This window comes from Equus przewalskii, chromosome 26 (genome assembly GCF_037783145.1).
Source record: "Equus przewalskii isolate Varuska chromosome 26, EquPr2, whole genome shotgun sequence".
Classification (NCBI taxonomy): domain Eukaryota; kingdom Metazoa; phylum Chordata; class Mammalia; order Perissodactyla; family Equidae; genus Equus; species Equus przewalskii.
Genome location: NC_091856.1, coordinates 1,041,126 through 1,061,004, shown reverse-complemented (window position 1 = coordinate 1,061,004; position 19,879 = coordinate 1,041,126). Strand labels below are relative to the sequence as shown.

At 44.0% G+C, this 19,879-nt stretch overlaps 1 long non-coding RNA gene across 2 annotated transcripts in view; it reads right to left on the bottom strand.

Annotated features, from left to right (window-relative positions):
• Window positions 1-847: 847 nt before the first annotated feature.
• Window positions 848-19,879, bottom strand: part of LOC139079635 (uncharacterized) — a 38,783-nt gene continuing 19,751 nt past the window's right edge. For both annotated transcript variants that reach the window (XR_011533410.1, XR_011533411.1), the window contains exons 2-4: window positions 4,173-4,302; window positions 2,015-2,098; window positions 848-1,672 (exon numbers count right to left, since the gene is read on the bottom strand). This is a non-coding gene — a long non-coding RNA (uncharacterized lncRNA). The remainder of the gene's footprint in view (window positions 1,673-2,014; window positions 2,099-4,172; window positions 4,303-19,879) is intronic.

Here is a 19,879-nt window from a genome sequence, read left to right as displayed (position 1 = left end):
CCTCCCTCTACTCCCCTGAGTCCCTCAAACACTCCAGTCTCCAGGAAGCAGTCAGGAGTCCCCGGATATTTGGGATCCTCACAGTCCACCTAGTAAACCATCCCACCCTTCTCAGCGCCGGCAACCTCTCCCTCCCTCTCCAGGGAGACAGCCTGCTCGCGGGAAGACCGGCCCCTCCAGGACCGACGGGCTCCGGGTGACCGGTCTTTCCTGAGCCCTTACAAGGTCCATAAGTCTCCTTCCGTAGGACTCAGCCCTCCAATCTCTCTCTCCCTGTGCCCGTGCCCCTCTGTGTCCTCCCGCGTCCTCAGAGGCCCGCCATAGCCCGCTGGGCCTCCGCCGCACCGGCTGCCCCAGGGCAGCAGCCCAGGACCGGCCTCTTCTCCCTCTCGTCTCGCGCACAGCCCAGCCTCACACCTGACCGAAGCATTCCCCCAAGCAGCCGAAGCCCATTGTCTCCCCCTTGAGTTCCACCCCACTCCCAAACTTCCAACCTAGAAGGTTCACCCCAGAGACCCCATATCTGGAGTGCTGATCTGCTCCTCAGGAACAGCTTGTGAGGGATGATATCTTGGTTGCTGGGAGGGACTGCCATGGGCCCTGGGGAGTTTTTCTCAAATTGTCACAAAAGAGATGCACAGGAACCCATTCTTCTCCCCCTGCCGAGAGCCACAGTTTGTCTTCCCCTTCAAGGCGCTTCTCCAGAAATCCTGGTGCCAGGAAGCTGAGAGAGCTCCTTGAGTGTGGGGTGGGGTTGGGAGGAGTGCAGGGAGAGAGGAGGGGCGTAGTTTCTCTGAGATGAAGGCGACACCTAGTGGTTTTGGGGGGGAAATTAAGGACAATGCCATTTTATTCTTAGGTACAATATTTCTTTATTGAACAGTGGCTGCCTTGCACAAGCTGTAGGGTGAATACCAAAAAAGCTGAATGACACCCTTACCTTAAGGAGCATGTAACAGGAATTTGTGCTTGGGTGCACAGGCCAAAGGCAAGCCCCCCAACAATGTCTCTTGCCCCAAGCTCAGTGGAAACAGAAGCCTTAGGGCAGCTCTTACTTTAACACAGAGATGCTAACTCCAGTTCCAGCTTCCAACACTGTTAGTGAAAAGGAATTTCGTCCTATCTGAGCAAGGAAAGGAAGGACAGAACAGTCAAAAGGGTGACAGGACAATCTGAAAAAGACATGGCTCTAACTTTAGATAGAATCAACCAAATAATACTTTTTAAGCAACTACACACAGCTTAATGAGGGACGCAAATCCAAAATGACATAATCTCCACCAGAATCACAGAATTTCAGGGCTAAAAGGAATCTTATACATATATTGTTTAACACCCTCATTTAAAGGTAATTGAAAGCTGAGTCCATAGTAATTTTACTATGTTTCTTTTTCCACTGCCTCCTCCTCTCCCTTGTTGAAATACTGCATTTGAAATGTGTCTTCCTGCCTGATTTGGTCTCTCCACCGCTGTTTTCTGCCCTCTGTTGGCAGGTTCTCGTGGACCTGTCTGTCTTGTGTGCAGGAGACAGTCACGTAGAGCTCTTCTAGCCATTTTCTGCAGGTCAGCTTGGGCAGGCAGAGAGAAGACAAGAAGGTGTTTTCTTTTGCTGGCATCCTATGGGCCTGGAGGCATGGTCTGGTGTAGAGCAAACCCGAGGGTCCAGAATTTGCTGCGAAATCAAGTAGGTTATAAGACTGTTCAGTGCTGAACTTGGAGTCAGTTTGGGGCACCAGGGCTTGCCATGGAGAAGGTTAGAGTGAGCCCGAGTCCCCTGGTGGTCCCAGAACTCAGCAAGGGTCTTTGAGGCTGCTTTGGCCTGAGTGTGACTTGGGTTAGGATTTCTTTCCACTAAGGAACAGGGCAGCTTGGAAACCATGCCACATGGCTTCCTCTTCCACCCTCTCCCCGAACCCTACATGGCTTTTTAATAGCAGAGCTGAGACTAGAATCCAGGTTTCCTGGTCTCTTAGATGGGGCTCTGTCAGATAGTCTTCTAACTCGCGGAACTTACCATATGAAGCCATGCTTACAAGGTAACGCCCACCAAAGACCCAGAGAGTCTTTCCGGAGCAACTGCAGATCCCGGTGAGGACTCCTAGACAAGTTCAAGCACAAGATATGACATTTTTCTGGATATTGACAACTCTAAATTTATGTTAGGGATTAAATTTCAAGCGTCTTGCTCCTTCCCTCTTCCTTCCAACTGGCTACTGATACTAGCAAGTAATAAGCAATTATTAACATTTTTTTTTTCAGATTGGCGCCTAACATCTGTTGCCAATCTTCTTCTTTCTTTTTCTTCTTCGCCCCAAAGCCCCCCAATACATAGCTGTATATTTTAGTTGTAGGTCCTTTTAGTTGTGGCATGTGGGACGCCACCTCAGCGTGGCCTGATGAGCGGTGCCATGTCCACGCCCAGGATCCCAACTGGTGAAACCCTGGGCCGCCGCAGCGGAGCGCGTGAACTTAACCACTCGGCCACATGGCCGGCCTCCAATTATTAACTTTTAATAAGCATTAATAAGCAATTGCTTAATGTGATTTCTTTTTTCTTTTTTCCTTTTTTTAGCCCTGAGCTAACATCTGTGCCCATCCACCTCTATTTTATAGTGGGACACCTGCCACAGCTTGGCTTGATAAGCCATGGGTAGGTCCAAGCTGAGGATCCAAACTGGTGAACCCCAGGCTGCTGAAGTGGAGCGCAGAAACTTAACCACTACGCCACCAGGCAGGCCCCTAATGTGATTTATTAAGATCCAGTGAAAGGTTTTTGTTTTGTTTTTTCATTTTTGGGGGGAAGCTGAAAATATTAGATAAATGAGAACTTCGGTTATCTATATATTCCAATTACCCAAGCAATCATTTCTCTCATTGTTAGGGACAATGATATTTTGGCTGTATTTGGTGACCTCACTGCAACTCATACACAGCCTGGGAAATCTAAAGACCCTGAAGGGTTCCAGCTTCCTCTCTGTGGCGTTGGTATGGCCTCCTACTACTTCACAGACACCACCTATAATTTCTTCTGGCACAGGGCCAGCCCAAACACCCCTTTTCTGATCCAGAACTGAACAGCCGAGCATCAAGTTAGCAAGCTGCCATAAGCTGCTGTGGTCTCCAAGCTGCCCTGTTCCTTAGTGGAAAGAAATCCTAACCCAAGTCACACTCAGGCCAAAGCAGCCTCAAAGACCCTTGCTGAGTTCTGGGACCACCAGGAGACTCGGGCTCACTCTAACCTTCTCCATGGCAAGCCCTGGTGCCCCAAACTGACTCCAAGTTCAGCACTGAACAGTCTTATAACCTACTTGATTTCGCAGCAAATTCTGGACCCTCGGGTTTGCTCTACACCAGACCATGCCTCCAGGCCCATAGGATGCCAGCAAAAGAAAACACCTTCTTGTCTTCTCTCTGCCTGCCCAAGCTGACCTGCAGAAAATGGCTAGAAGAGCTCTACGTGACTGTCTCCTGCACACAAGACAGACAGGTCCACGAGAACCTGCCAACAGAGGGCAGAAAACAGCGGTGGAGAGACCAAATCAGGCAGGAAGACACATTTCAAATGCGGTATTTCAACGAGGGAGAGGAGGAGGCAGTGGAAAAAGAAACATAGTAAAATGTCTTGAAGGCAAAGAAAGACAATTAAAATTCTGCGTTATTTCTTTAGCCCCAGTGAGGGAGAGAGATAATCCTGAAGACAGGTCTAAACCCATTATTGCTCCTGTGGCCCACTCGCCTCCTCCTCCCTACTTGCCTCCTGCTCCGGACGGCAGTGCACAGTACGGTCAGGTCCACTTCACTCTCTAATAATGTTCAATATCCTCAAAGAGCTGCTATTATTGTTTAAAGGGTTTTTACTTTGAATTTACAAATTGCTTTCTTTTATAAGTTAAAAAGTTTTAAAATTTAAAATATTTTCAGGGGCTGGCCCCGTGGCCGAGTGGTTAAGTTCTCGCGCTCCGCTGTAGGTGGCCCAGGGTTTCGTTGGTTCGAATCCTGGGCGCAGACATGGCACTGCTCATCCAACCACGCTCAGGCAGCATCCCACATGCCACAACTAGAAGGACCCACAACGAAGAATATGCAACTGTGTACCGGGGGGCTTTGGGGAGAAAAAGGAAAACATAAAAACTTTAAAATATTTTCAAACTAGATCCCAGCTTATAACTTACCTGTCTAGATAAGTATTCTAAAAGTTGAACTGGTACCATACCCTGAGGGTCAGAAATAGCGGTTTTGTGAAAAGACAGCCCAGACAAGTAGTTTTTCCATGGAAAATGCTTCAAAGAGAGCCAATGATTCCTAAGAAGGAATTTAAGAATTGTCAGGAGAAGCAACCATGTACATTTATCTTCATGACGATTCAAGCTCCAGGTAAACCCATTTTTCACCTGTCTCCTCCATCAAAGCCTGGACCAGCACCTCTGTGAGGCCCAGGAAGGCCCCATTGGTTCCATTATTCTTCCACACTTGGCCTGTTTTCCCAAATACATATGCTGCTTTCCTATGTTCCTTTTACTACCCTTCACCATTATTACCAACCCAAGTAATTATTTACCACCCGATGGGAACATCTGATACCATAAAGCCTCAAATAAAATATGCTGTTATATTTCCTTCTCCACTCCATTTAAAAATTCTACTTTCTTCACATAATATTTCCCTGAGAAAAGGAGGCACGTATTCCCTCACCTTTTAAGGCCCGCTCAATTTAAAAATATCTCACATAAAAAGAAGCGAGAGAAACATACCGCAACAGCTTCTAGAGACTGGAAGGGTATTAATCACCATTTTAATCTTATGTTCCACTTAGAATTTCCTAGAAAAGCCAAGGACTGGTGAGAGGAGAAGAAATCTGAAGCAAGATTTGACAAAACTGTACTCTTTTTGCATGGCTGCAATGTGTCTTGAAAAAGAAAAAGAGTAGCTAGCAGTGGCAATATAGGGTTGGTTTGCAGACAGACTGACAGCAGGAAGACCAGTTAAGAGGCTCCTGGAGAGCCAAGCATGAAATGCTAAGTGCCTGGTCTAGGATGACGGAATAGTAATATGGAGAGAGAGAAACAAATATGAGATAATTTGAAGGAAGAAACGACAAGACTTGATGGCAGACTAGATCCACAGGATGAGGAGGAAGGAGTCAAAGATTGTCCCAAGGCAGGGGTCACGAAGGCAAAGGCCAGGCAGAAGATGTGAAAGCATAGAGCAACTGGGTGGGGACTTGCGAACCACGAAGCCCCCGCCCAGTCTAAAGTGGATGCTGCCACCCTGGGACGGAGCCCAGAGTTGCCAGCTCTTACAATTTTTCCTTTGGACTGTTTTGGCCTCTGTGAGAAGTCTCTGGGCCTCCAGTCTCACCTCCCTTTAATCTATCCTCCACAATGTGTTCAGATGCCAAAGTGACATTTTGATATAAAAACCTAATTATGTCACTCCTTGCTTAAAATCCTTAAATGGTTCCCAATGGAAGCTGTGTTTCTCAAATTGTTATTTTTAGCAGCAAAACTCTCCCTTCAAACAAAAGTTTAAATGTGAAACAGAAAAGCAGCCCAGCTGCTCCAGATGAAGTAGCAGTAGTGGGCCCACAAAGTGGCGCCTCTACCCTTAGCGCCTTCTCAGACAGAGCCCTGAGCCCCTGAGCCTCTGGGCAGTACCCTTCAAACAGGGGGACACAGAGAGACTTGCCGAGGTGTGCGTGCATACAGATGACTTCAAGGGAACCCATTTCCAGATCTGTGTCTTCTATACATACTCTTTCCTAACAGGGTTGTATTCACACAGTCCTTCCCCACCCTACAACAGAAGGGCAGGTCCCTTGCCCACACCAAGTCTCATTATGATGAATTGCTCTAGGGTATAAAAACTGCTGGACACCAAGCAAATGCATCTATCAATCAAGATATTGGTCTACGAAAATGTTTAAAGATTAATCAAGGTGCCTGAAACTCATGGGGCTTCCTGACTTTCCCCACCATACACGTTTCTGGTGAGGGGGAAGATGGCGCTGGAGGGCTGTCGAGCCCATGCTGGGAATCCCCACACGCAGCACGGCCACAGGAGGACACGTTAGTGACATAGTTTCTTTTTTTTTTTTTTTTTATTTATTAATGTTATGATAGATTACAACCTTGTGAGATTTCAGTTGTACATTTTTGTTAGTCATGTTGTGGGTACACCACTTCCCCCTCCGTACCCTCCCCCCACCCCCCCTTTTCCCTGGTAACCACCGATCAGATCTCCTTCTCAATATACTAATTTCCACCTATGAGTGGAGTCATATAGAGTTCGTCTTTCTCTGACTGGCTTATTTCGCTTAACATAATGCCCTCGAGGTCCATCCACGATGTTGTGAATGGGCCAATTTCGTCTTTTTTTATGGCTGAGTAGTATTCCATTGTGTATATATACCACATCTTCTTTATCCAATCATCAGTTTCTGGGCATGTAGGCTGGTTCCACGTCTTGGCTATTGTAAATAATGCTGCGATGAACATAGGGGTGCAACGGACTCTTGAGATATCTGATATCAGGTTCTTAGGATAGATACCCAGTAATGGGATGGCTGGGTCATAGGGTATTTCTATTTTTAACTTTTTGAGAAATCTCCATACTGTTTTCCATAGTGGCTGTACCAGTTTGCATTCCCACCAACAGTGTATGAGGGTTCCTCTTTCTCCACAACCTCTCCAACATTTGTCGTTCTTGGTTTTGGATGTTTTTGCCAATCTAACGGGGGTAAGGTGATATCTTAGTGTAGTTTTGATTTGCATTTCCCTGATGATTAGCGATGATGAACATCTTTTCATGTGTCTATTGGCCATATTCATATCTTCTTTTGAGAAATGTCTGTTCATGTCCTCTGCCCATTTTTTGATCGGGTTGTTTGTTTTTTTGTTGTTAAGCAGTGTGAGTTCTTTGTATATTATGGAGATTAACCCTTTGTCGGATAAGTGGCTTGTAAATATTTTTTCCCAATTAGTGAGCTGTTTTTTTGTTTCAATCCTGTTTTCCCTTGCCTTGAAGAAGCTCTTTAGTCTGATGAAGTCCCATTTGTTTATTCTTTCTATTGTTTCCCTCAACTGAGGAGTTACAGTGTCCGAAAAGATTCTTTTGAAACTGATGTCAAAGAGTGTACTGCCTATATTCTCTTCCAAAAGACTTATTGTTTCAGGCCTAATCTTTAGGTCTTTGATCCATTTTGAGTTTATTTTGGTGTGTGGTGAAAAAGAATGGTCAATTTTCAATCTTTTGCATGTGGCTGTCCAGTTTTCCCAGCACCATTTGTTGAAGAGACTTTCTTTTCTCCATTGTAGGCCCTCTGCTCCTTTGTCGAAGATTAGCTGTCCATAGATGTGTGGTTTTATCTCTGGGCTTTCAATCCTGTTCCATTGATCTGTGGACCTGTTTTTGTACCAGTACCATGCTGTTTTGATCACTGTAGCTTTGTAGTATGTTTTGAAATCGGGGATTGTGATTCCGCCGGCTTTGTTTTTCTTGCTCAGGATTGCTTTAGCAATTCGTGGTCTTTTGTTCCCCCATATGAATTTTAGGATTGTTTGTTCAATTTCTGTGAAGAATGTTCTTGGGATTCTGATTGGGATAGCATTGAATCTGTATATTGCTTTAGGTAGTATGGACATTTTAACTATGTTTATTCTTCCAATCCATGTGCAAGGAATGTTTTTCCATCTCTTTATGTCATCGCCTATTTCTTTCAAGAAAGTCTTGTAGTTTTCATTGTATAGATCCTTCACTTCCTTGGTTAAGTTTATCCCAAGGTATTTTATTCTTTTCGTTGCGATTGTGAATGGGATAGAATTCTTGAGTTCTTTTTCTGTTAGTTTATTGTTAGTGTATAGAAATGCTACTGATTTATGCACGTTAATTTTATACCCTGCTACTTTGCTGTAGTTGTTGATTATTTCTAATAGTTTTTCTGTGGATTCTTTGGGGTTTTCTGTGTATAAGATCATGTCGTCTGCAAACAACGAGAGTTTTACTTCTTCGTTACCTATTTGGATTCCTTTTATTTCTTTTTCCTGCCGAATTGCTCTGGCCAGCACCTCCAGTACTATGTTGAATAGGAGTGGTGAAAGTGGGCACCCTTGTCTTGTTCCTGTCCTCAGAGGGATGGCTTTCAGCTTTTGTCCATTGAGTATGATGTTGGCTGTGGGTCTATCATATATGGCCTTTATTATGTTGAGGTACTTTCCTTCTATACCCATTTTACTGAGGGTTTTTATCATAAATGGGTGTTGGATCTTGTCGAATGCTTTCTCTGCATCTATTGAGATGATCATGTGGTTTTTGTTTTTCATTTTGTTGATGTAGTGTATCACGTTGATTGACTTGCGGATGTTGAACCATCCCTGTGTCCCTGGTATAAATCCCACTTGATCATGGTGTATAATCTTTTTGATGTATTGCTGTAATCGGTTTGCCAAAATTTTGTTGAGGATTTTTGCATCTATGTTCATCAGTGATATCGGCCTGTAGTTCTCCTTCTTTGTGTTGTCCTTGTCAGGTTTGGGGATCAGAGTGATGTTGGCTTCATAGAATGTGTTAGGGAGTTCTCCATCTTTCTCAATTTTCTGGAACAGTTTGAGGAGAATAGGTATTAAGTCTTCTTTGAATGTTTGGTAGAATTCTCCAGAGAAGCCGTCTGGTCCTGGACTCTTATTTTTGGGGAGGTTTTTGATTACCGTTTCTATTTCCTTACTTGTGATTGGTCTATTCAGATTCTCCATTTCTTCCTGATTCAGTTTGGGGAGATTGTAGGAGTCTAGGAATTTGTCCATTTCTTCCAGGTTGTTCAATTTGTTGGCATATAGTTTTTCATAGTATTCTCTTATGATCTCTTGTATTTCATTGGTATCTGTTGTGATTTCTCCTCTGTCATTCCTGATTTTATTAATTTGCGATTTCTCTCTTCTTTTCTTGGTGAGTCTGGCTAGGGGCTTGTCAATTTTGTTAATTCTTTCGAAGAACGAACTCTTTGTTTCATTGATCCTTTCTATTGTCTTTTTTGTTTCAATATCGTTTATTTCTGCTCTTATTTTTATTATTTCCCTCCTTCTACTGACTCTGGGCTTTGTTTGTTCTTCTTTTTCTAGTTCTGTTAGGTGTCGTTTGAGGTTGCTTACGTGAGCTTTTTCTTGTTTAGTGAGGTGAGCCTGTATTGTGATGAATTTCCCTCTTAGGACTGCTTTTGCTGCATCCCAAATGATTTGGTATGTCGTGTTCTCATTTTCATTTGTCTCCAGATAATATTTGATTTCTTCTTTAATTTCTTCAATGATCCATTGTTTGTTCAGAAGCGTGTTGTTTAGTCTCCACATTTTTGCACCTTTCTCTGCTTTTTTCTTGTAGTTGATTTCTAGTTTAATAGCGTTATGATCAGAAAAGATGCTTGATATTATTTCAACTCTCTTGTATTTATTGATGTTTGCTTTGGTTCCCAAAATATGGTCAATCCTTGAGAATGTTCCATGTGCACTTGAGAAGAATGTGTAACCTGCTGTTTTTGGATGAAGTGTTCTATATATATCTATTAAGTCCATCTGGTCTAATTTTTCATTTAATTCTATTATTTCCTTGTTGATTTTCTGTCTGGATGTTCTGTCCATTGGTGTTAATGGTGTGTTGAGGTCCCCTACTATTATTGTATTGTTGTTGATGTCTTCTTTTAGTTCTATTAAGAGTTGCTTTACAAATTTTGGTGCTCCTGTGTTGGGTGCGTATATAAGTGTTATGTCTTCTTGGTGGAGAGTCCCTTTTATCATTATATACTGTCCCTCTTTATCTTTCTTTATCTGTTTTGCTTTGAAATCTACCTTGTCTGATATTAGTATAGCAACACCTGCTTTCTTTTGTTCATTATTAGCTTGGAGTATTGTTCTCCATCCCTTCACTCTGAGTCTGTGTTTGTCTTTGGGGCTGAGGTGTGTTTCCTGGAGGCAGCATATTGTTGGATCTTGTTCTTTGATCCATCCTGCCACTCTGTGTCTTTTGATTGGGGAGTTCAATCCATTTACATTTAGAGTGATTATTGAGACGCGGGGGCCTACCACTACCATTTTGTGTCTTGTTTTCCGGTTTTCTTCAGTTTCCTTTGTTTCTCGTCCCATGGTTTAATCTGTTCTGATGTAGAGCTGCTACTCTCTGTTGTTGTCCTTCTACTTATCTCCTCTGCTCTTGGTTTTGTAGCCCCTTTCCTTTTTTGGATTTTTCAGGAATGAGGGTTTTCCTGAGGATTTCCTGAAGAGGAGGTTTTGTGGCAATGAACTCCCTTAATTTTTGTTTATCTGGGAAAGTTTTTATTTCTCCTTCGTATTTGAAGGATATTTTCGCTGGGTAGAGAATTCTCGGCTGTAGATTTTTGTCCTTCAGATTTTTGAATATATCATTCCACTCTCTTCTAGCCTGTAAAGTTTCTGCTGAGAAATCTGCTGATAGCCTGATGGGGGTTCCTTTGTAGGTTAGTTTCTTTTGCCTGGCTGTCCTTAATATTTTCTCCTTGTCGTTGACTTTTGCTAGCTTCACTACTATATGCCGTGGAGTTGGTCTTCTTGCATTGATAAAGTTTGGAGATCTATTGGCTTCTGTCACCTGAAGATCCATCTCCCTCACCAGATTTGGGAAGTTCTCAGCCATTATTTCTTTGAATAGGTTTTCTGCCCCTTTCTCCTTCTCTTCTCCCTCTGGTATACCTATAATCCTTACGTTGCATCTCCTAATTGTGTCTGATAATTCTCGGAGAGTTTCTTCATTTCTTTTAAGTCTTGCTTCTCTCTCCTCCTCTGCCTGCAACAATTCTATATTGCCATCTTCCAAATTGCTAATTCTTTCCTCCATATTATCGGCCCTACTGTTCAGAGCATCTAGATTTTTCTTAATCTCCTCTATTGTGTTCTTCATTTCCAATATTTCTGTTTGGTTCTTCTTTATCGTATCAAACTCTTTTGTGACATAGCTCCTGAACTCGTTGAGTTGACAGTCAGAATTCTCTCTTAACTCATTGAGAATCTTAATGATGGCTGTTTTGAAGTCATCATCATTTAGGTTATATATCTCATTTTCTTTGGGATTGTTTTCTGTGTATTTGTTACTTTCTTTCTGGTCTGGAGATTTAATGTATTTTTTCATATTGCTTGATGTTGTTGATTTGTGCCTCCGCATGGAGATAGAGTTTAGTTGCTCCTTTCACTTGTTTCAGCTGCTGCGGTGGGGGGAGCAGCTGTTTATACTTCACCAACCAGGAACCCTGTCCGTAGTTGCTAACTGGGCCTGGGCCCCTCTTCGTAGCCACAGTGGCCCTTTGGATTCCCTCCTCTGCCGTGGGGGCCGTCACAGGGGGGCTTCAGGCTGCAGGTGCCTACTGTTGCAGCCCACCTAGATGTGCTCTCTCCTTGGGGTCTGCAACGGTGTTATGGGCTTTTCCAGCGGCCAGGGGTGGGATCACTTATATTTGTCGCTCTGTTGCTGTCGGCACCCACCGAATCTCACTTGTCCTCTATGGGTCGCAGGAGAGCTATTGGCATCTTCTACAGTCTGTGGTTAGTACACCTAGCTATGCTGCTTTTGCCCTGGGGTCTTCCAGCCTTATGGCTGGCGGCTGGGTGCCTTCTACTGGTGCTGTGCAGAGGCTTTCCCTAAGGCTGCTGTGAGCCTGTAGGGTTTCCCCCTAGGCTACTAAGCTGGGTCTCTGGAACTCTCTCCAGCCCCAGTCCTCTCCGAGATCTCCGGCAATCCCTAGTCTCACGGGGCGGGCAACGGCAGCTGGGGGTCGCCCCGCCCTCTGGGCTTCTCTCCGGGCCTCTCCCGGAGCCGTGAATGCTCGGCGTGGCCCCTCTGCTAACGGCACACAGAGAGTTTTGTCTGCTGCCCGGGCGGAGCTCCGGCGCTTCCCCTCCGGGTCGCAGAACCGGCCTTTGAAAGTTCGCCCTGCCCCGGTCCTCTCCGAGATCTCCGGCAATCCCTAGTCCCACGGGGCGGGCAACGGCAGCTGGGAGACCTCCGTACCCTCCGTGACTCTCTCTGGGACCCTCCGGGCGCCCCGAGCACCAGGCTGGGTCTCCCCACCAATGGCGGGGAGAGACTCTCCCCGCGGGCTCAGGTGTGCAACTCCAAAGTTTCCCTCTGCGTTTAGGAGTAATTGCGGGGGGTTTAAGTAGGGTTCTGGTCACCTGTTTCCACCGCCGCTCCTCTGTTGTGTTCTCGCTGCTGCCCTAGATGTGTGTGGATCCTCTGGGGGCGTCCGTTGGAAGAAAGCCGCTTGCGGGTACTAGGCTGCCCGTCGGGGTCGGAGAGTTTTCACCTATTTCCACATCCTCCGGGAGGAAAGTCCGTCCGCCTTCCGATGTATAGTCGCGTGGGTGTCTCAGACGTCCTGAGATGCTGTCTGGATATCCTTTGTCAAGCGATAAGTGTCCAAATAATTGTAGACTCGAAGGGCGAGAGACAAAGAGGACTACTCACGGCGCCATCTTGGATCTTCTCCCCTGACATAGTTTCTTTTAAAAGTAACTGGAGTACACATTTAAAAATAGTTGGATTTTACTGTATTAAATTATATTTCAATAAGCTAACTTAAAACAAACAAACATACAAACAAAAAATGTAACTAGAAAGTTTTTCAGGCCACCAAAAAATGTAGACACACTCAATAAAACCCATAGATACAAAAAAATTAAGTTGTTTAGTGTCTAGTGTGCTTTGTTCAATAAGATAAAGTCTACTTTATCAAATCATCATGTAATATTTATTATGATTATAGTCAATCCTCAGTTTATTTCAATTTATAAAACGACTAATATTTTCTGTCTCCTATTAAAAATATAAATGTAAACTTGGATAATAAATTTAGGTTTCAACTTAAAACTGTGTGTGGGGGGTTTATCATTATTTTAGGGAGCTTATGAGCAAAAACGTTTGAGCTCTGTGGCCAATGGCTACATAGTGACTCCAATCCTATCAGACCCAAGTCTCTCTTCTGCTAATAAATATTTGAAATAACAGCACCTTTACTAACCTAAAATGAAATTTATAAATAATAAAAGCTATCTATACACATAATTTCAAAGTACCAATAAAATGTCCTAACTGTAATATAAAAGAGAAATAAAAGACAATAACATGATAAAATGATAGGTATTTCAATACATAAATGGTTGAACGTGACCATGATAGGCGACTTACGGAAGCACCCAGATGCTTGAGTAAGTTAGGATTTAAGAGAAGTAAGGTCAGAAGCTATTCCATTAAAAAAAAACCCCAGCTTAAACACCAGTGTTAGAGTAAGTAATAACAGACCAGATTTATTTATACACGACACACTATACAAATGTTTGGTGGAACATTCGAAAATCATGCAGAACTCAAGATATCTAAACCATGACGAATTCAGGACATTTTGACACCCAAAATGTGTTGTCACTGGTGAAGTACAAAGATTAACAAGATACAATTCCTTCTCTCATGGAATATATGACCTATTGGGGTAGGCAGAAAAGTAAAAACCTACTTTAAAACAATACATTCTTTTTTTTTTTTTGAGGAAGATTAGCCCTGAGCTAACATCTGCTACCAATCCTCCTCTTTTTGCTGAGGAAGACTGGCCCTGAGCTAACATCCCTGCCCATCTTCCTCTACTTTATATGTGGGATGACTACCACAGCATGGCTTGACAAGCGGTGCCACGTCCGCACCTGGGATCAGAACCGATGAACCCCGGGCTGCAGAAGTGGAACATGCGACCTTGACCGCTCTGCCACCAGGCCGGCCCCAAAACAATACATTCTTAATTATGTGTAACTGTTCTCACACTGCAGAGTCTAGCATCCATGGCCCCCAACTACTAAAATGCCAGTAGCACCCAACTCCCATCACTATAACAACGGAAAATGCCCCTCAAATGTCCAGAACACCCCTCCGGGCAGCACCACTGCTGTTCAGAAACACTGGCCTGCAGGACGGAGAACAAGCACTTTCACCCGTGGGGATCTGGCTCCAGCCTTCCTCTTCAGCCTCCTCTGCTGCCATGTCTGCCTCCTAAACATCCAGAACTATTTGTAGCCGTCTAGGTGGACCGCGTCAGTCCAGGCCCATGATTTTTCCATCAGTTCGCAATGTCTTCTCTTCCCCTGCCTTCTGACTACCTACTCTTCTTTGAGGTCTTGCAGGCCACTTTTTATAACCCATAATACATTGTTTTTCAAGTAGGTACTTACTTTCTACCTACCCCACTAGATTGTGTATATCATGAGGGAAAGAATTCTATCATGTTTAATCTTCATACCTCAACACTGGCAATACATTTCAGATGTCAAATAAACGTTTTCTTCATGAATAAACAAGAGTACCGATGAAGGAATTCATGTCACAGGAAAAGTAATATTTCCTCTGAGACTGCAGGGAAAGATGGGACAACGGATAAAAGGATGGATTTAGTGATGGAGAAGTTTATCTGTTGAGCGTGGAACTCAGTTGGGTATAAACATAACGTACCACCCTACCACAGTCGTCATCTGTGCCCTCACAAATGTCTCCTTCCCGTTCTTCACAACGGCATGGACAGATGCCATAACTCTCTGTTCTCTTTCAGTTATGTAAAAACTCAGTCCAATCCCATTGGTTTAAAACTCCAGTCTCAGGTCCAATGCCCAACTCATCTCCTCCTCTCTTCCAGCCCAAGTTTGAGCCATAGCTTTAGGAACCTGAAGTGGGGAGGAGAGTATGGTCCCTTCCATGGCTTCTCTTCTTCTTCTAGTTCTCCAGGAGGCTAGTCTTCAGGGGTTGGGAAGTGGAGGAGAGCAGAGAAGAAAGAGGTAACTGTCTCTTCACTTAATAACGTAGGTATTGCAAACCACTGCTGGCCATGAATGACAGGCCATTCCAGCCTGTTGTTTGGCAAACATCAAAATGCCAGATCTCCTATGGGGCACTTGTGCGAGTTCTTTAGAAAGTCCTGTGAGGCCTCGCTCAGTAGAGTGGTGCCCTAAGGTAGACAATGCTGCTCCAAGTCATCTCTTTCACCCTCCTAACTTCCGTCCAGCAGGCAGCCTCTTGGATGGGCTACCAGCAAGATGGCTCAAACCCAGCTATCTTCCTCAGTGTTCTTTTGACCACAGGAAACTCACACATCCTTGCTAAGCCAAACAGAAGGAATACAGGCTATTCCACCTCCAACTGCCCTCTCTGTCCTCTACCTCACTCAAATTGCCTTTGGTCTTCCCAGCTAAATGCAGAGCTGAACAAGTCCCGTGTGCAAACAGATCTTCTAGCTCCGGAGTGAGAAATCAGTCTCCCCATCAGGTAGATTCTCCTTGATACCCTCTTGCTTGGCTTGGGGGCAAAAGGAGGGGAAAGTGCTCCCTGTTAGGCTCCTGAACCCCCCCCCCTTGAGTCATCTTATATCTTCCATAGACTGGGAGTGAGGTGGGGTGATGAGGCATGGGTGGGGTTAGTGGTTGGCGGTTCCAAGGCCAGTTCTGCCACCTCTCGGTAAGCCCTGGAGAGGGTGACTGACCCCAACTATTAGCAACTCTCTCTAGAATGTGTGGTGCTTAGTGTTTATTTGTCCCCACTTTTGGACCTTAGTCACCAATTCCAGGGCAATAGGAAAAATTCAACTCAATATCTCCTACAGTGTGCTGAAGTGAAGGAAAGGTTATATGAAATAAGGAGCTCAAGTGCCTTCCTAAATGACTTAAGTGAGAGAAAGGATCAGGAATTGAAAGTTCAGGCAGAATAAAGAAAGAAGACAGGGGTCGGCCCCATGGCCAAGTGGTTAAGTTCACACACTCTGCTGCGGCGGCCCAGGGTTTCGCTGGTTCAGATCCTGAGTGCAGACATGGCACTGCTCATCAGGCCATGCTGAGGCGGCGTCCCACATGCCACAACTAGAAGGACCCACAACGAAAATGTACAACTAGTTACTGGGGGGACTGGAGGAGAAAAAGCAGGAAAGAAAAAAAAGAAGAAGAAGATTGGCAACAGTTGTTAGCTCAGATGCCAATCTTAAAAAAAAAAACGAAAGAAGACAGAGACAGACTGGGGATAGAACATCGGATGAAAACCATGGGCACTTTCTCTCCAATTAAAAAAAAGGCACATATACGTATTACATACAAAATTTTGTATATCATTTCAGGGGCACATGGATCTAGGATCTCCTGAAACTCTTGAAGCGGCCAAAGGACCCCAGATTAACAAGTCTTCGTCTACGAGAAAGCAAGCAGGAAGGTAATAGTTCCTTGTATACGCTGGAGGAAGGAGTGGTATTTATGCAGGTAAAGCAAATGCTAAAAGGTCAGACACTCAGGGTCAGACACCCGGAAGCAGTCCATGCCGGATTCTGGTTTTCTAAATGAGATGTTTAATCCAAACTATTCTGATTGTTTAATACTACTCAACCTATTTTTCAGTATCATGTCATGATATATCCTTCTATATAGTAAATATAACTGATAATTGAGGGACTTCAAGAAAGGGGCCAGAAATTTGATTATGCCTTAAAATGTAGATGTTGGACTAGAAATTATTAACACTAAGTGCCCCCCTGAAGGGGAATAAGGTGTCTAAGGGACAAGATGGGAAGGAGATTTTTTCATTATATATCATTTCATATTTAATTTTGTAACGTGTGCAAGTATTACTTATTCAAAATTTTTAGTTAAAAATTAATATTAATCATAAACACAAAAGTATAAAAAATATATAATATTGATATAGAGTGCTTGATGTTTTGAATGTTTCAAAGGAAGGCAATGGGACATCAAAGAGAAAGCTAGGGTTCCTCAGATGGATGACCCTACATGGTGAATCCCTCATAACCGCACTAGGAATATTTCAAATATCAGAAGGCGGAATGGTGACGTCAGAGCTGCTGTGGACTGAATGTGTCCTACTGAAATTCATGTGTTGAAATCCTAACCTCTAGGGTGATGGTATTAGGAGGTGGGGCCTTTGGGAGGTGATTAGACCATGAGGGTGAGCCCTCACGAGTGGGATTAGTGCCCTTGTGAAGTAGATCCCAGAGAGCTCCCCCGACCCTTCCCCTACGTAAGGATACAACAAAAAGGTCGGTGTTGTGGGGCCGGCTCTGTGGCCGAGTGGTTAAGTTCGCGCGCTCCGCTGCGGCGGCCCAGGGTTCGGATCCTGGGCGCGGACATGGCACCGCTTGTCAGGCCACGTTGAGGCGGTGTACCACATATCCCACAACTAGAGGTACGTGCAACTAAGATATACAACTGGGTATGGGGAGGGGTTGGGGAGATAAAGCAGAAAAAAAAAAAAAAAGATTGGCAATAGTTGTTAGCCCAGGTGCCAATCTTTACAAAAAAAAAAAAAAAAGGCCGTTGTCTATGAGAAAGCAGATCCTCACCAGACACAGAATCTTCTGGTGCCTTGATTTTGGACTTCCAGCCTCCAGCACTGTGAGAAGTAAATTTGTTTCTAAACCACCCAGTCTAGGGTAGTTCGTTATATCACCCCAAACAAGCTAAGACAAGAGTAAATTTTTTTCTGAAAACCAGTAATTTGAGACAAAAAAGTAATAGTGAAGTATTATAGAAAGTGTAATCCAAGATTAGTAAATCTAAAGAAGAGCCAGGACTAGAACATTTTACAAGAAATCGGTACCTAAAAAAACTCCCCAAACACGATTTAGATAACTTCATGTACGATGTCATAAAAACAAAGCTAAGATTGGTTGGGGTATCTTTGGCCCACAAATAAAGTCCTGGAAGCAACTACTTTGATTTTCCACAGAGTAAATCTTGACCAAATTCCAGACAAGATGAACTGTAAGGCTGATTTAGACTCTTCCTTGAGGACTGAGACTGGTTATTAAAATACATATTTACCTCAATATTTGGATGAGAATAGGGCTCTAAAAACAACCAGTGTGATACATACGACTCTATGTGAGCAGATGAGTGAGTCATTGTCCTCAAACAACTGCTAGGTCTCTGAGAGAGAAAAATGGAGTGGTAATGCGACGCCAGCCTCTCCCACCAAAAGACAGCTGAGAACCCCTCCCGTCAATGACTGAGAGTAACTGAACAGTCTAACGAAAAAGGCAAAGAAGGCTGCCCACCATCTGCAGTTTAGAAGAAAACAAGAAAAGAACCCTAATGTTTTTCTTTCAAATATAAGCTTTACACTAACTTGACAGAAGGCAAATAAACAGATTCCAGGATCTCCAGATTAAAACCTACTTACAATGAAAATAAATGTAAAAGTACTTTGTAAATTGTAAAGCATTATATAAATGTTAATAATTGTCATAACTATTAGGGACATTTCCTTCCCCAAAATGAACTAGACCCCATCATCAACAGTTTGAGGTCATGTTCTACAAAGGTGAAATTTTTTTATTTTTATTTTTATGGTTTTTCGGTGAGGAAGATTGGCCCTGAGCTAACATCTGTTGCCAATCTTCCTCTTTTTTCTTTTTCTCCTCAAAGCCCCAGTACATAGTTGTATATCCTAGTTGTAAGTCATTCTAGTTCTTCTATGTGGGATGCCACCACAGCATGGCTTGATGAGCAGTATGTAGGTCCGTGCCTGGGATCCAAACTGGCAAACCCTGGGCCACCAAAGTGGAGTGCACGAACTTAACCACTTGGCCACAGGGCCAGCCCCAAGGTGAAATATTTTTAAAATGTGAGTTTGCATGTTTTTATAACATTGTCCAAAGGTTTTTAAATTTTTCGTCTCTTCGTTGAAAAATCTGAGAATAGGAGCCACTCAGTGACACATGACCAAAAGAGAGTTTAGAAACTGTTAAATTCAGTTCACTATAACAAATATTTATCGAGGGGCCTTCAGAGGATACGAAGATAAGTCAGCATATAGTTCTCTGCCCTGCCTACCCTTAAGAAGTATACTAACTAGGAAGAGACAAAAGCCAGTTTCTGTGGCAGAGTGATTATGTTTTTTGTTTTTTGTGTTTTTTTTTAAAGATTGGCACCTGAGCTAACATCTGTTGCCAATCTTCTTCTTTTTTTTCCCTTCTTCTTCTTCTCCCCAAAGCCCCCCTAGTACATAGCTGTATATTCTGGCTGTGCGTGCCTCTGGTTGTCGATTATGTTAATGTGTGACGTAGTAAATAGATGTGCTCCTTCCTGCTCCCACTGGCTGGCCCTACCCACCCCCGTCAGTCCTTGGCCTGCTTCTTATTAGATCCACTCCTCTCCCTCTCCAGTGAGTCGGACACTCACAGATTGAGTCCTCAGCTCCCTGAGTCCCTGCTGAATTCAACCAATGAGAGGCACTGGCACAAGTCTGGAAGTCAGAAGGAAGCCAGAAGACAAAATGTCTCTTCCACTCCTCCCTCTGCCGTGGCCAGCATCTTCGACAGAAGCTGTGTGACCCTATGGCTCCAGCTGCCCTAAGGTAGGCCCTCCAAAGTTCCAGGTTGTAGGTTGCCCTGGCCCCTGGGCTTCCTCTTCTTGTCCCTTCAGCCTGGGAATGATAGAAAATTCCTGCTGCTGCTCATTGCTGACAGCCTCGCCTTCCCCTGACCGGCTTCCTAGCTCTCCCTTCACTTTTATAGCTAATTCTCTGAATGAAATTCCCTCTGGTTTAAATAGTTAGAGTGATTTCTGCTTTCCCGGCTGGACTCCAAATGTGGCGGCTAAACCAAAAATGAATTTACTGCTATTGAGAGCAAAGAGCCTGATTCCAAAATTGCTAAATCCGAAGTTCACTGCTGTGGGTGTGAGTCCAGATGAGCTACAGCATGGGAAGGGGGCCACTGACGAGGACGAGGACGTGATTGAATCCATCCTTAAAATTTGGAGAGGAGAATGGACCTGCACAGGGACAGATTAAGGCCTTTAGAAACCCAAAACACTGAAAGATTTGGGGATATTCC